The sequence below is a fragment of the Dreissena polymorpha genome, chromosome 10 (genome assembly GCF_020536995.1).
Source record: "Dreissena polymorpha isolate Duluth1 chromosome 10, UMN_Dpol_1.0, whole genome shotgun sequence".
In the NCBI taxonomy this organism is placed as follows: domain Eukaryota; kingdom Metazoa; phylum Mollusca; class Bivalvia; order Myida; family Dreissenidae; genus Dreissena; species Dreissena polymorpha.
Window position 1 is genome coordinate 15,390,434 of NC_068364.1, and position 17,812 is coordinate 15,408,245.

Below are 17,812 nucleotides of genomic sequence, written 5' to 3' on the forward strand. Positions count from 1 at the left end.
GGGTATATTGTTTTGCACATGTCAGTTGGTTGGTCCACCAGATGGTTTCCTGATGATAACTCAAGAACGCTTTGGCCTAGGATCATGAAACTTCATAGGTTTATTGATCTCGAAATAGTAAAATGGTTTCCGGATGATAACTCAAGAACGCTTACGCCTAGGATCATGAAACTTCATTGGTACATTGATGATGACTCGCAGATGACCTCCATTGATTTTCAGGTCACTAAGTCAAAGGTCAAGGTCACAGTGACTCGAAATAGAAAAATGGTTTCCGGATGATAACTCATAAATGCTTACGCCTAGGATCATAAAATAAAAAAATCAGAGGTACATAGATAATGACTGGCAGATGACCCCCTTCATAGGTACATTGATAATGACTGGCAGAAGACCCCTATTGATTTTCAGGTCACTAGGTCAAAGATTAAGGTCATAGTGACTCAAAACAGTTTAATGGTTTCCTGTTGATAGCTCAAGAATACTTAGGTCTATGATCATGAAACTTCTCAAGTACATTGATCATGACTGGCAGATGACCCCTATTGATTTTCAGGTCACTAGGTCAAAGTCAAGTTCACAGTGACAAATACGTATTCACAATGGCTGCCACTACAACTGACAGCCCATAGGGGGGAGCATGCATGTTTTACAAACAGCCCTTGTTCTGTGTTAAAATTATGTACACGTCTGCGTTAAATAAATATGTTCACATTTGAAATAAAGCTAAAAATGTGTATTGTTGTTATTAGTAATTTGAACCGAATTGCTCTGTGGGAAGTAAAAGTACTATCAACCAGACCTAAATATGTGGGTAATTAAAGAGCACGAGAAAAGATGAAAATTAAGTTAGCTCAACCATTTTAAGCAATATTACTGGGTCACACTTTTTACGATGCAAAATCTGAAGGGTCCCTAGACTATGATGATTACTTACACGAGGAGTGTCCTATTCATTGCTGCCGCATGATCCTATCAGTTAACGAATTAACGCTTGTATCGTTAAAGCAAGTCGTATATTCACGTTTATAAATATTTAAATAGAAAATAAAGGTTTAATTGTCGCATATCCACCGCATGATGTGTTTCTTATAAAGTGCAGGTATATTCAAACCGAACAATTTTGTCCTTAGATAAAAATATACTACATGTGATCATATGTGGCCTCACAAGGCTTATTATGAATTTATTATATCGCCATCGCAATTAGATGTAATAGTTCATACATGCACAGTGTTCTTTCAACACAACCAAATCACACTTATAGTCGCGTCTTGCGAAAATAGGTCTTAATGCGTATGCGGCCAGCGTAAGTCAAACACGGTCTGCGCTATTTCGCAGTGATTGTTGTTAGGTTAAAAACGTGCATGAAGAAGTCCGGAGTTCCGCAGTGATTTGGCCAATGCTGTGGGTGATTTCTCTGAAATCAATAATTAAAATATTCTGATTCATTCATTCGGGTCTACAGGCGTGAAATTTCCCCATCATTTAATTGTTTGTTGATAAAGGGTATTTAATGTGAAAAGCTTGGTAAGACAGCTACGCCGAACAACCGAACTAGCATTCATTAATTTGATCAAAATATGCACACAGCAGAATGATTGTGTTTCTTACATAGCTTTTAGAAGAACAGACCATGCAGGCGAGCAGTGAACAATATGATTAGGTTTAGTTGCCCTAACCCTATATACCCTTGGTATGACTTGTGAGTGTTGAACTAATGTGCTACAGCATCACTTAAATACGAACATACGATAGTCAGGTATCCCCGCATAATGACATATAGAATATTACTGGGTAAATACCGCTTGGCAAACTTGAGCCTGGGATAGTCGGTTATACCCGCTTTGTGAAATTAGGAATATAACAGGTTTGATATAGCATTAACAGTACGTACTTGGGGGTTATAGGAAATACCCGCTATATGACTATCCTGTATATAACTAAATGACGTCAAAAATACAACTGATGTGATACGGCATTACTTATACGAGTATAGGGTAGTAAGGTATAACTCGCCTCCTACAAAAATGACCTGATTCGATTTGCTTTGAGAGGCCATGTGCCCATTGTGTATTTTCCATACACCCTGAGAAATTTCCATACACCCCGAGTAATCGGTTGAGATATAATGGATACACAGTTAGTAACTGATTGTGTATAGGATATACAACCCTCAGTTCCCTTCTCGAGCTTCGCTCTCATACACCATCAGTTACAAACAGTGTAACTAATACGGTATTACTTATAACAGCATGGGGTAGTAGTATATACCGCTATATAACTCGCTAGTATAGTACAGGCTTGATACGGCATTACTTATATACGAGCATTGGGTAGTAGGATATATCCGGTATATAGCTCGCTAGTATAGTACTGGCTTGATACGGCATTACTTATTTACGAGCATGGGGTAGTAGGATATACCCGCTATATAACTCGCTAGTATAGTACTGGCTTGGTACGGCATTACTTATATACGAGCATGGGGTAGTAGGATATATCCGGTACATGACTCGCTAGTATAGTACTGGCTTGATACGGCATTACTTATATACGAGCATGGGTAGTAGGATATACCCGGTATATAACTCGCTAGTATAGTACTGGCTTGAAACGGCATTACTTATATACGAGCATGGGGTAGTAGGATATACCCGGTATATAACTCGCTAGTATAGTACTGGCTTGATACGGCATTACGTATATACGAGCATGGGGTAGTAGGATATACCCGGTATATGACTCGTTAGTATAGTACCGGCTTGATACGGCATTACTTATATACCAGCATTGGGTAGTAGGATATATCCGGTATATAGCTTGCTAGTATAGTACCGGCTGGATACGGCATTACTTATATACGAGCATGGGGTAGTAGTATATTACCCGCTATGACTCTCTATTATAGTACCGGTTTGATACGGCATTACTTATATACGAGCATTGGGTAGTAGGATATATCCGGTATATAGCTCGCTAGTATAGTACTGGCTTGATACGGCATTACTTATAATGAGCATGGGGTAGTAGGATATACCCGCTATATAACTCGCTAGTATAGTACCGGTTTGATACGGCATTACTTATATACCAGCATGGGGTTGTAGAATATACCCAGTATACAACTCGCTAGTATGGTACTGGCTTGATACGGCATTACTTATATAAAGGCATGGGGTATTAGGATATACCCGGTATATGACTCGCTAGTATAGTCCTGGGTTGGTACGGCATTACTTACATACGAGCATGGGGGTAGTAGTTTATACCCGCTTTGGCTCGCTAGTGTAGTCCTGGCTTGATACGGCATTACTTTTATACGAGCATGGGGTAGTAGGATATACCCGGTATATGACTCGTTAGTATAGTACTGGCTTGATACGGCATTACTTACATACGAGCATGGGGTAGTAGGGTATACCCGGTATATGACTCGCTAGTATAGTACTGGCTTGAAACGGCATTACTTATATACGAGAATGGGGTAGTAGTATATACCCGCTATGACTCGCTAGTATAGTACTGGCTTGATACGGCATTACTTATACCGGGTATACGAGCATGGGGTAGTAGGATATATCCGGTATATGACTCGCTAGTAAAGTACTGGCTTGATACGGCATTACTTATAGACGAGTATGGGGTAGTAGGGTATACCCGTTATATAACTCGCTAGTATAGTACCGGCTTGATACGGCATTACTTTTATACCAGCATGGGGTAGTAGGTTATACCCGGTATATAACTCGCTAGTATAGTACTGGCTTGAAACGACATTACTTATATACGAGCATGGGGTAGTTGGATATACCCGCTATATAACTCGCTAGTTTAGTACCGGCTTGATACGGAATTACTTATATAAAGGCATGGGGTAGTAGGATATACCCGGTATGTGAATCGCTAGTATAGTACTGGCTTGATACGGCATTACTTATATACGAGCATAGGGTAGTAGGGTATACCCGGTATATGACTCGCTAGTATAGTAATGGCTTGGTACGGCATTACTTACATACGAGCATGGGGTAGTAGGATATACCCGCTATATAACTCGCTAGTATAGTACTGGCTTGATACGGCATTACTAATATACGAGCATGGGGTAGTAGGATATATCCGGTATATGACTCGCTAGTATAGTACTGGCTTGATACGGCATTACTTATATACGAGCATAGGGTAGTAGGGTATACCCGGTATATGACTCGCTAGTATAGTACCGGCTTGATACGGCATTACTAATATACGAGCATGGGGTAGTAGGATATATCCGGTATATGACTCGCTAGTATAGTACTGGCTTGATACGGCATTACTTATATACGAGCATAGGGTAGTAGGGTATACCCGGTATATGACTCGCTATTATAGTACTGGCTTGATACGGCATTACTTATATACGAGCATGTGGTAGTAGGATATACCCGGTATATACACGCTATTATAGTACTGGCTTGATACGGCATTACTTATATACGAGCATGTGGTAGTAGGATATACCCGGTATATACACATGTAACTCGCTAATATAGTACTGGCTTGATACGGCATTACTTATATACGAGCATGGGGTAGTAGGATATACCCGCTATATAACTCGCTAGTATAGTACTGGCTTGATACGGCATTACTTATACGAGCATGGGGTAGTTGGATATACCCGGTATAAGACTCGTTTACCAGCATGGGGTAGTAGGATATACCCGGTACATAACTCGCTAGTATAGTACTGGCTTGATACGGCATTACTTATATACCAGCATGGGGTAGTAGGATATACCCGGTACATAACTCGCTAGTATAGTACTGGCTTGATACGGCATTACTTATATACCAGCATGGGGTAGTAGGATATACCCGCTATATTACTCGCTAGTATAGTACTGGCTTGATACGGAATTACTTATATACGAACATGGGGTAGTAGGGTATACCCGGTATATGACTCGCTAGTATAGTACTGGCTTGGTACGGCATTACTTATATATAAGCATGAGGTAGTAGTATATACCCGCTATGACTCGCTAGTATAGTACCGGCTTGATACGGCATTACTCATGTACGAGCATGGGGTAGTAGGATATATCCGGTATATGACTCGCTAGTATAGTACTGGCTTGATACGGCATTACTTATATACGAGCATGGGGTAGGAGGATATACCCGCTATATAACTCGCTAGTATAGTACTGGCTTGATACGGCATTACTTATATACGAGCATGGGTAGTAGGATATATCCGATACATGACTCGCTAGTATAGTACTGGCTTGATACGGCATTACTTATATACGAGCATGGGGTAGTAGTATATACAATGGCTGTTTGTAAAACATGCATGCCCCCCATATGGGCTGTCAGTTGTAGTGGCAGCCATTGTGTGAATACGTTTTTGTCACTGTGACCTTTGACCTAGTGACCTGAAAATCAATAGGGGTCATCTGCCAGTCATGATCAATGTTCCTATGAAGTTTCATGATCCTTAGTTTCATGATCCTAGGCCTAAGCATTCTTGAGTTACCATCTTGAAACCTATTTATTATTTGGAATAACTGTGACCTTGACCTAGTAACCTGAAAATCAAGATGGGTCATCTGCCAGTCATGATCAATGTACCAATGAAGTTTCATGATCCTAGGCCTAAGCGTTCTCAAGTTATCATCCGGAAACCATCTGATGGACGGACCGACCGACCGACATGTGGAAAACAATATACCCCCTCTTCTTCGAAGGGGTGCATAATTAGAGAGCGGACACCATGCTCAAAGTTCAAAACGCACTCAGTGACCCTTGGCCTAGATTTTGACCCGGCATTACCCATATTCGAACTTGACCTAGACATCATATAGATACAACATCTGACCAAGTTTGGTGAAGATCGGGTAAAAACAACTTGAATTAGAGAGCGGACACTTAATACGGACCGACAGACAAGACAGGCAGACGGACCGACAAACTTCGTTTGTGGGGGTATAAAAATGTATTAATAATGCTACTGGTATTTCATTTCTGCGTATTTTAGTCTTATATACAATATGTATAGTTTCTATTAAGTGCATTATTCCAATTTACTATTCATGACACTAACTTCTACGTTATAAACAAATACTTTCAGATCATTTGCTGTTATTTGTAACTGAACGAGCAAAGAAAAAAATCTTACGTTTTGAATAACTAATAAATCCTTCCAACAATAAGCATTTTTCCTTGTGACTTGACTTTCACTGGGAATCAAACCCAGATCTCCGACTTACTTAGTAAGTCGGCATGTTTTCTTTACACCATGAAAGCGATAAGTTGAAGGAAAAAGCTAATCATTATGTACACAAAATATATTTAACGGATAAAATTTTTAGAAGTCTTTTTCCTACAAGTCTGTATTAACCATTTGACCCCCATGGCATGGCCAGTTTTATGCTAACACAATTGTGTTTAGTTTTACTACATTTACACGATGCTTTGCTGAATACCAAATATCTATGCAATCAGATTCATAGATAATTTTCCACTTTATACATATAAGGAAAACAAGATACTACAAAGCAGGGTTAATTAAATTTGGACTTGCTCACATTTTGGCAAAATGACAATTTTCCAAAACAATCAAATTATAGAACAAGAGCCCTAAGGTGCTCAACTGTGACCAGAAATAACTAAACTATTCTGAGAGGGTGTAGTTTAGAATAATAAATGAACTTGAAATATATGTAATTTGTAGGCAAATAATCATTTATAAACTTGACTTTGCTTATTATTACAGCAAATGTTTTGACAAACTTTAAACAAGATGTGTTTGTGAAACACAATATCCCCCTATATGACGCTTGACCTTGTAGGATGACCTTGACCCTTCACCACTCAAAATGTGCAGCTCCATGAGATACACATGCATTTCAAATATAAAATTGCTAGCTTCAATATTGCAGAAGTGACATTACATGATCAATTTTGACCCATATATTTGACCTTGAAGGATGACCTTGACCTTTCACCACAAAAAATGTGCAGCTCCATGAGATACACATGCATGCCAAATATCAAGTTGCTATCTTCAATATAGAAAAAGTATTAATAAAATTAGCGATTTGGGCCACATATATTTGACCTCTGACCTTGAAGGATGACCTTGACCTTTCACCACTCAAAATGTGCAGATCCATGAGATACACATGCATGCCATATATCAAGTTGCTATCTTCAATATTGCAAAAGTATAAAAAAATGAGCGATTTTGGACACATATATTTGACATCTGGCCTTGAAGGATGAACTTAACCTTTCACCACTCAAATTGTGCAGCTCCATGAGATACACATGCATGCCAAATATCAAGTTGCTATCTTGAATATTGAAATACTGCAAAAGTGTACATTAAATGAGCGATTTTGACCCATATATTTGACCTTTGACCTTGAAGGATGACCTTGACCTTTCACCACTCAAAATGTGCAGCTCCATGAGATACATATGCATGCAAAATATCAAGTTCCTATCTTCAATATTGCAAAAGTTATTGCAAATGTTAAAGTTGGCGCAAACCAACCAACCAACAGACTAACCAACAGACAGGGCAAAAACAATATGTCCCCCACTACTATAGTGGGGGACATAAAAAAGGAACACAATTTTAAATGCAACTTCCAGTGTTTACAAGCTTTTTTTAATTTGACATTTTGACCCACTTTTTGACGTTATGTGATCCAGTTTCAAAGTCAGCTGAGATTACATTGGGCCAAATGCTCTGATCATCTTTCATGAAAAATGCACATTAAAAGGGCCAGTTGTGTGTTAACAAGGTTCTACTCTAGCACTTTAAGAAAAACTGTCATGTCCACTGGCAGCCATGTTAGTCTACAAACCGGAACCAGTTACAAACTCGACAACTGAGCTATCATTAGAATAAATATTCTGACCAAAATTTATGGAGATATGGCTAAAAATGTCACTTATAGAGAATTTACAAGGTTTCATTATAGCCATATAAAGACAATTGCCTCGTGCTCTAGTGGATATGTTTTTTGAATAGACATACAAATTTCGAAACTGGACTGAGCCATCATTTGAACAAATATTCGACCAAAATGCATGAAGATTGGAAAAAAAAACAGTGACTTCACTAGTGTTCAAAAGTTTTCACTATAGCTTTTTAAGGAAAATTGCCCAGCCCTGTTACATACGGTCATTTATGAAGTTCCACAACTGTTGTCGTACGTTAAACAGTTTTCTAGATAGTAATTTCCCACTATTTTTTCCATCAGTGCAGCTTATGATCAACAGTTAACTAGTCACTTCCACTTTAAACCTGTACACTGTAAACACAAGGTTCACTGTTTTGACCTTTTTATACTTTTTATTTCGTATTGCTTTTGAAATATCATCTTATATATAATGTTATAATGTTCGCATGTATCTCCAATTATATTCTACAACACCGGTTCAATACATTGAGCTGTACACTATAAATGTAGGGACTAAAATATGATGATAACATTTCTCATCTCTTCTTCTTCTTGTCAATCACTCAAATGGAAACACTGGCCCCTGTGGTACACATTCTTTTTGATCAGCATGTTTTGTCTGCCAAACTGAAAAAAAAAAATCACAAATAAACATTTTAAAGAGAAGTGTAATGCCCCAACACTAATCTCTAGTTTCAAAACAATTGTAATGTCCAAACAAAATTAAACTAAAATACCAAAGTGTGCAAATTCAAATGCTTTTTACTTTGAGCTAATAGAGAGAGTTATACAGACAACAAGACATTTGCACATGGTGAATACTTGTGTTATTTGGATAAGGCATTACCATGATATAGTCTGAGCAGTAGTAGGACGCAATGCATGCCTCTCCAACCGCTCAACTATTGTGACTGCTAGATGATGATTTCAGCTGAGGAGCTAAACAAAAATGAGCAAGGGCCATAGTTCTGCAAAATTTGGGCTCATACATAATTTATTCCTTTAAGATACCAATGTTTCCAATGTTGACTAGAAATGGAGCGGCAGAGACCGACGCATATCATCACGCCGCATGTTTGACCCAGGGGCGCCCCAGGGTTGGTAATGGGGCCATGCATAGTTGACCGTATTGTCATAAGAGAAGTTCAGTATCAATTAGAAGTGAATCGGTGTAGAAATGAAGAAATTATAGTAAAAGGCAATTTTGGGTGGGCGTGGCCTATGTGGGAGGGGCACCCCAGGGTTGGTAATGGGGCCATACATAGTTGAGATTGACCGTATTGTCATAAGAGAGGTTCAGTATTAATTTGAAGTAAATGGGTGAAGAACTTTTAAAGTTATCGAAGGATCCAGAAAAGTGTCAGACTGACAGACACAGAGCGCAAACCGTAAGTCCCTCTCCTTTTTCAAGTCTAGGAAACTAACAAGTTTTGATAATAATGTAAAAATAATGGTCAAAACAAGAACCTGATTGAAATACAAAGTTAGGTCGCCCAAAGAGTGTTCTCATTATGTTATATGCACAAACAGGGATTTCAGATATTAAAGGGGTCAGGACCATGGATAATTAATAAACCCTCATGTCAATTTCATGTGAATTGCCAGCATTTAATTCTTACGTTCACCTACCATTACTAACATCAAGAGTGTCTTGGTTTGGGTCAAGCTTTCGTATATTGTTTGGAGGCATAGTGTAATAGCTGTGATATTTTAGGAATAAAATGAACCTAAACACAAAACTGAAGCAAATCTGCACCTTTCTAGGTATATTTTGACCTTTGACCTTGAAGGATGACCTTGACCTTTCACCACTCAAAATGTGCAGCTCCATGAGATACACATGCATGCCAAATATGAAGTTGCTTTCTTCAATATTGCAAAAGTTATGGCAAAATATTAAAGTTGGAGCAAACAAACCAACAGACAGACCAACAGACAGGGCGAAAACAATATGTCCCCCACTATAGTTCATTCCAACGCTCACGGACACTGGAACCCCGGGGAGAGTAGGAAAGCTCCACTATATATATTTCATATATAATAGTCAAGCTAAAAACCCTATTTTACTATGATTCAAGGGCCATAACTCAGGGGTGTCTGGGTCTATTTGGCCCATTATCTAACTTGACCTAGATGTTATTGCCTTACACATTTTCATGAAGTTTGGTGAAGATCTGATGACAATTGCTTGACTTATTGAACGGAAAATAATCCGGACGGACTGACAGACGGACTTACTAACTTACAGACGGACGGATGGACTAACAAACTAAAGGACGGAGCGATTTTAATATGCCCTCAAAATCGCTGGTTCGGGGGCATAAAAACGACATTGTATAAAATGTATTGTATTTCTTAAACTGTATGAACTGTTATATCATACATGCCATACGTCCCGGATTTTCCGGGACAGTCCCGGAAATGAAGAACTTGTCCCGCTGTCCCGGAAATCTGTCAAATGTCCCCGAATTTACAAAATCCATATATACATGTACCTTATCTTAGGCTTAACTGCACCTCGAATCTGTGTATATATGCAGCGTCTCCATGACAATGCCTACCCGAATAGGCAGACTACGCTACGTGTCAAAATCGATCAATTAACAGGGGTCCTGTTATTATATTCATTGTCTCACGTTCGCTGTCAAACCGAAAAGGTGGCATTGTTTTGGTTGTTAATTGACTTATATCTACATCGAAACAAGAGTGTAACTAATGTGTGACTGTACGGATTTTAAGTTGACGATCTACCGGTACTGTTTTGTTGTATTTGTTTTATGTGATTGGTTGTATGTATTGTGAATTGATTTGAGTTGACAATCTAACGGTACTGTATTGTTGTATTTTTTATTATATAAATGTTATAAATGAATAAAGGCGTATCAACAACTACGCGTTACACACCGGTCTTAATAACAATAACGCAATGACGTCACCATCTATGTTTAGAACGCTTACACTGAAAACACATGGCCTGTATCTAGTAAAGGAACTAGTAATGTTTAATTTGACGTTAATAGATCAAGTATATTTCGGATAGGCTTTCGAACTTTTGCAATTAACGATGCGAAACAAAACAAAACATACCAAAAATGCATATGTCTATAAATATCGCTACATTTTATACATGTCCCGGAAAATCGGCAAAAGTCCCGGACAATTTAACACAATGTCCCGGAATTGGTCTGAAAAATTATGGCATGTATGGTTATATGTAATTTCCATTTAACATTATCATTACATCTTCTCACGCTAGATTGGAAGTCTCTGAACTGTTATATACAGACAGATCAATCCCTAGTTTATCTTCCAGGGATCAGAAGATGTCTTGAAATCATTATGAACTGTTCCATCATTTAAAATACTGTATGAAATAAATGACAAAGTTATGGCCCAGACAAACTTCAGGTTTAAAACACAATAAGTGACCCCATGACCTAGTTTCTGACCGGGCATGATCCATATTCAAACTTGACCTATACATCATCTAGATACAATTTGTGACCAAGTTTGGGTGAAGATCTGATGAAATTTCGGGACAGACTGACGGACCGACAAAGTGGTTCCTATATAGCCCCCATTACAAAAAAGATAGTATTACCAGCAGTTGGTTTCAATGGAAATTTCTTACCAGACAAGAGGTTTGATGCAAATTGTTGTGAGGGGAAACTGGAAAATATCTGAAACAAAAATAAAGTCTTATATAATTTGAAGCGCTATATTGTTAAGTCAAATTTTAATATTTGATAATCATAATACTGCTAGCTGTCTGATTACAGAGGAGTCTTCACAACATAATGCGTTAACAGTTTTCCTGCAATAAGCATACAGGAAAAATCAACAACACGAGTATTTATAATATATTCAGAGACAAAGATGATCCATCCATGTCTTTGGAAATAAACAAAAGGCATTTAACAATTATTTTGGCCTCATTTTAGCCATGTTGATAAATATAATGGGTAATACTGCTTGGTGTGTTACAAGTGAAACACCATCAAAACCAGTGCTCCAGCTTGGCATGAATGGAAGGGCGCAGCACCCTGCCATTCAAAGATTCCAACCTGTCAACCTTGGACACCCTTCATGCCCTTTGATGAAAATGCCGAGTTGGGAATAGGGAGTTACAGTTGTAAGATCGTACGCGAATATCATTTGCCATTTAAAAGGAATCATGATGTTCAAACTTAACCTTTGACCTATAAGTTGGCAAAGGGTTTGTTTTTAGTTGGTCGCATTTTAGAATTTACAGAGCATATTTTGCAAATCAGTGTGTGCTTAGAAGCCTTAGCTACGGAAAGAACCGCAACTCAATTTGCTAAGAACGATCACCACTGCCTGTCTGCAACAGATGACAAATGATTCTGCTCTAGCAGTGAGTGTATATACCAGCTTGTAAGACGACATTGGCCAGACTAGTGTTTATCATTAAAGTCTGTACGTATTTGTACCATTTTTGACCTCATCCAAGATATCATTGGGACAAATCTTCGGACAAGGTTTCATGATGATCAGACAATAAATGTGGCCTCTAGAGTGTTAACAAGGTTTTACTATATAGCCATAAAAGAAAAAATGCAGAGCCCACTGGCAGCCATGTTTTTCAACCAATCAGCATCATGTTTGAACTCGTCCAAGATATTATTGGGATGAATCTTCTGACCATTTTTCATGAACATCGGAAATATAAGTAGCCTCTAAAGTGTTAACAAGACTTTACTATAGCCATATAATGAAAAAAATGCCCCGCCCCCTGGAAGTCGTGTTTTCCAAGCAAATGTACCCATTTTCAAACTCATCCAAGATATCATTGAGACCAATCTTCTGACCAAATTTCACGAAGATTGGACAATGCGGCCTCTAGAGTGTTCACACGGTTTTACTAAAGCCATATATAACCATATATGGACCATATATAAATAACCATATAAGGAAAAATGCCCCGCCCCCTGGTGGCCATGTTTTTAAAGCAACCAAAACCATTTTCAAACTCATCCAAGATAACATTGGAAAAATGTTCTGACCAAGTTTCATGAAAATCTGACAATAAATGTGGCCTCTAGAGTGATAACAAGGTTTACTATAGCCATATAAGGAAAATGCCCCACCTCATAAATGCCATGTTTTTCAACCAACCGGCGTCATTTTAAAACTTGTCAAAGATATTATTGGGTTGAATCTTAAGTAATATGCATATAATAATGGAAAAAGGGCCATTATTCTTACAAAATGCTTGATACAGTTGTCTGCTCTTCTTTATAGATTGGGGTCATGTTGGTAAATAAGTTTGCAAAATATGAAAGCAATATGTCAAGGGACGTTGAAAATATTTTAGGTGGTACGCCAACTTTAACATAGATTTATCAATAATATGAATATTCAAAATGGTAAAGGGGCCATAATTATTACAAAATGCTTGATAGAGGTGTCTGCTCTTGTTTATAGGTTGGGGTCATGTTGGTAAAGAAAAATGCAAAATATGAAAGCAATATGTCAAGGGACATTGAAAATATTTGGGGTAGTAAACAAACTTAAACATTTGCTGCATTTTCTAAGTGGAAAAGGGGCCATAATTATTACAAAATGCTTGATAGAGTTGTCTGCTCTTGTTTATAGGTTGGGGTCATGTTTGTTAAGAAGTATGCAAAATATGAAAGAAATATGCCAAGGGACATTGAAAATATTTGAGGTAGTACGCAAACTTTTAACATTTGCATGCTCACACTAACGCCAATGCTAAGGCTAACGCAAACGCCGGGTGAGTAGAATTGCTCCACTATATAGATTTCATATATAATAGTCGAGCTAAAAAGGGTCTTTCTGTACATCTTTAAGAGAACAAATTAAAAACTCAACAGGCCTTTTTTATTATTAAATAAGCTTGTTTCCATATATAATGTAAGGCCCTAAAATCATTCAGGATATAACTTTTAACATTTTTTACAGAAATAAAATGATCTTAAAGTTCTCTGCAATGCAAAGTAATTTTTACACACTGGATATTTAAAAAAAAAATTGTTAACTTGTCCATGCTATTCGGGCCGGCTGTGCTCTAACTGCCTATGGAAAATCTTGATTATATATATATTATATATATATACCTGTTGTGACCCTTGAGATCCTTATGAAATGTTCATAATTCACTAATAACTGTATGTAAAAAAATAGTATTACCAGATAATCGGGTTCAAAAGTTATTTCTTTCAAGACAGGATGGTTGGTGGGAAATGTCTTCCGATGAAACTGAAAAACATCTAAAACAAAAAGAAAGTGACTTCTTGTATAATTTGAAGCACTATTAATTTTAATACAATTGTGTTTTGACAGCCATAGTTCTGCTGAGCCTAAAAATTAAAAGTAGGTCAACAAAACACAAAATGAAATCCAATGATTGCATCACCAAATCTTCAACATATCCAATTAATAAAATTAATTTTTATATATAGACGGTTTTGATACATGGCACAACATCAGGGGTGTCAAATGTCCCAAATTTGAAATCCTAATGATAAAGTCTGGAGTCTGAGGCTGTAGGTCCCTTACAGGTAGAGCCCCACAAAGCCATAGTTCATTGTTCTTTTTATAGTCTTAGTTGCTATTTCTGGTGAGTAAAATGCAAAATATTATAAGCCAGACCACCAGTAACACTCGATGTGTAATTGTCATTTTATATAAATGTTATAAAGAACATCGATAACAAGGGCTGTTTGTAAAACATGCATGCCCCCCCCATATGGGCTGTCCGTTGTAGTGGCAGCCATTATGTGAATACGATTTTTGTCACTGTGACCTTGACCTTTGACCTAGTGACCTGAAAATCAATAGGGGTCATCTGCGAGTCATGATCAATGTACCTATGAAGTGTCATGATCCTAGGCAAAAGCATTCTTAAGTTATCATCCGGATTTTTTTTACTGTTTTGGGTCACCGTGACCTTGACCTTTGACCTAGTGACCTGAAAATCAATATGGGTCATCTGCATGTCATGATAAATGTACCCATGAAGTTTCATGATCCTAGGCGTAAGCGTTCTTGAGTCATCATCGGAAACCATTTAACTATTTCGGGTCACCGTGAATTTGACCTTTGACATAGTTACCTCAAAATTAATACGGGTCATCTGCGAGTCATGATCAATCTACCCATAAAGTTTCATGATCCTAGGCATATGTGTTCTTGAGTTATCATCCGGAAACAATTTTACTATTTCGGGTCACCGTGACCTTAACCTTTGACCTACTGACCTCAAAATCAATAGGGGGTCATCTGCGAGTCATGATCTATCTACCTATGAAGTTTCATGATCCTAGGCGTATGCGTTTTTGAGTTATCAACCGGAAACCATTTTACTATTTCGGGTCACCGTGACCTTGACCTAGTGACCTCAAAATCAATAGGGGTCATCTGCAAGTCATGATCAATCTACCTATGAAGTTTCATGATCCTTGGCATATGCGTTCTTGAGTTATCATCCAGAAACCATTTTACTATTTCGGGTCACCATGACCTAGAGCTTTGACCTAGTGACCTCTAAATGAATAGGGATCATCTGCGAGTCATGATCTATCTTCCTAAGCGTTCTTGAGTTATCATCCGGAAACCACCTGGTGGACGGACCGACAGACCGACCAACCGACCAACCGACATGTGCAAAGCAATATACCCCCTCTTCTTCGAAGGGGGGCATAATAAATGTTAATCCACTAACCATACAGTAAAACAACTGTCCAAAAATATATCCAGATATGTCTTTTGCAAATGAAATAATATATGCACTTAGTTTGACAGCAGAAAATGGAAATTTAATGATGGGGGACATATGCTACATTTTGTAGTATGTAAGATTTCTGGAAAGTAGCCAAGAGGTTAGGTCAGTTACCTTTTATGTCCGTGTCAGCGGATAACCAATCAGACAATAGTAAAACAAGGGACAAAATTGTCACAAAACCAGGTTTTCAATGTAGAAAAAAGTCTGATAGAGGGAGACAACTCAAACTGAACTGATTGTTTATAATTAACCCCCTTTGTTTCAAAATAAATATATTTTTAGTTGTGGCGACCTTGACCTTGGAGATATTGACGTAATTCTAAAGTGCGATACAACGTCCCACGATGGTGAACAAATATGCCAAATCATTTTTAAGTCTCACAATGAATGACATAGTTTTGGCCCGGACAAGCTCTTTTATAGCCATTTTTGACCTTTAAACTCTAAGTGTGACCTTGACCTTGGATATATTGACGGTATTCTTTTGAGCGACACACCGTCTAATGATGGTGAACAAATGTGCCAAATGAATTTAAATTCTCACCAAGAACCACAACGTTATGGCCCGGACAAGCTTGTTCCGTCCGCCCGCCAGCCGGCATTTGCCAATCTAATAACCCGTTTTTTTCTTTGGAAAACCTTGTTAAAAAGACCAGGAAAAATCCATACTAAGCGCACATGCCTGGCATGCCAATGAAGCAATTACAATATTTGTTCACACCCCCTTAAAACAAATCATCGGATTTACACTGATCTACAATTCAATCCTGAATGGCTCAAATCGGGATTTCCAAATAATCCGGACAATTAACACCCTTGCAACATGCATGGGTTGCTAAGTTACTAAATGTCCTACATATAACAAATTCAGAATTTGTGTACCATCCCACTCACATAAATAGCAATTGCAAGATGATGTCCATTACAAACCTGTTTGTTATCATTCTGACCTTTTTGTACTTCTATAGTTTTTTCAAATTTTAATGTGATTAAAGTGCAAACACCTGATTACCTAAGATCATATTGCTTGCCATGAGTAATAATCCAACAGATTGGCTTTGTTTGTATGCCAATAGATAGAGCTTGCACATTCTTTTTCAATATGTGGTTATGGACAACTGTAAACATTACTTCATGTATTTTAAGGGGCCTTTGCATGTTTTGGTAAATTGACAAAATAAAACAAGAGCTGTCACCATAGGATGACTTATGCCCCCTATAAATGCTTGATAGAAGTTATGAGCTTTTTTCGAAACCTAAACACAGATTTCGAAACCTAAACGCGGACCCTAAGTTCAAGGTCACAGGGGTCAAAATTTGTGTGCGTATGGAAAGGCCTTGTCCATATACACATGCATACCAAATATGAAGGTTATATCTCAAGGGACATAGAAGTTATGAGCATTTTTCAATATCTAAACGCAGATTTCGAAACCTAAACGCGGACCCTAACTTCAAGGTCAAGGTCACAGGGGTAAAAATTTTTGTGCGTATGGAAAGGCCTTGTTCATATACACATGCATACCAATTATGAAGGTCATATCTCAAGGGACATAGAAGTTATGAGCATTTTTCAAAACCTAAACGCAGATTTCGAAACCTAAACGCGGACCCTAAGTTCAAGGTCACAGGGGTAACAATTTTTGTGCGTATGGAAAGACCTTGTCCATATACACATGCATACCAAATATGAAGGTTATATCTCAAGGGACATAGAAGTTATGAGCATTTTTCAAAACCTAAACGCAGATTTTGAAACCTAAACACGGATCTTAAAGGGATCTTTTCACGCTTTGGTAAATTGACAAAATTGAAAAAAGTTGTTTCAGATCCGCAAATTTTCGTTTTAGTTTTGATATTTGTGAGGAAACAGTAATACTGAACATTTACCATGCTCTAATATAGCCATTATATGCATCTTTTGACGATTTTAAAACCTAAAAATTATAAAGCGTTGCAACGCGAAACGATTGAATAATTTGGAGAGTTCTGTTTTTGTCGTTAAATTTTGTGAAACTACGAAGATTGCTTTTGTGTTTATGTTGGTTTGTATTGTGCTGTATTGTGCTGTTTTGTACTG

At 37.8% G+C, this 17,812-nt stretch overlaps 1 long non-coding RNA gene across 1 annotated transcript; it reads right to left on the reverse strand.

Moving 5' to 3' along the window:
• Nucleotides 1–8,337: 8,337 nt before the first annotated feature.
• Nucleotides 8,338–14,223, reverse strand: LOC127848879 (uncharacterized). The gene is made up of 4 exons (XR_008034800.1): nucleotides 14,139–14,223; nucleotides 11,596–11,644; nucleotides 8,812–8,903; nucleotides 8,338–8,591 (listed from the first exon to the last, which is right to left on the reverse strand). It is a non-coding gene; the product is annotated as an uncharacterized LOC127848879 (long non-coding RNA).
• Between the last annotated feature and the right edge of the window lie 3,589 nt (nucleotides 14,224–17,812).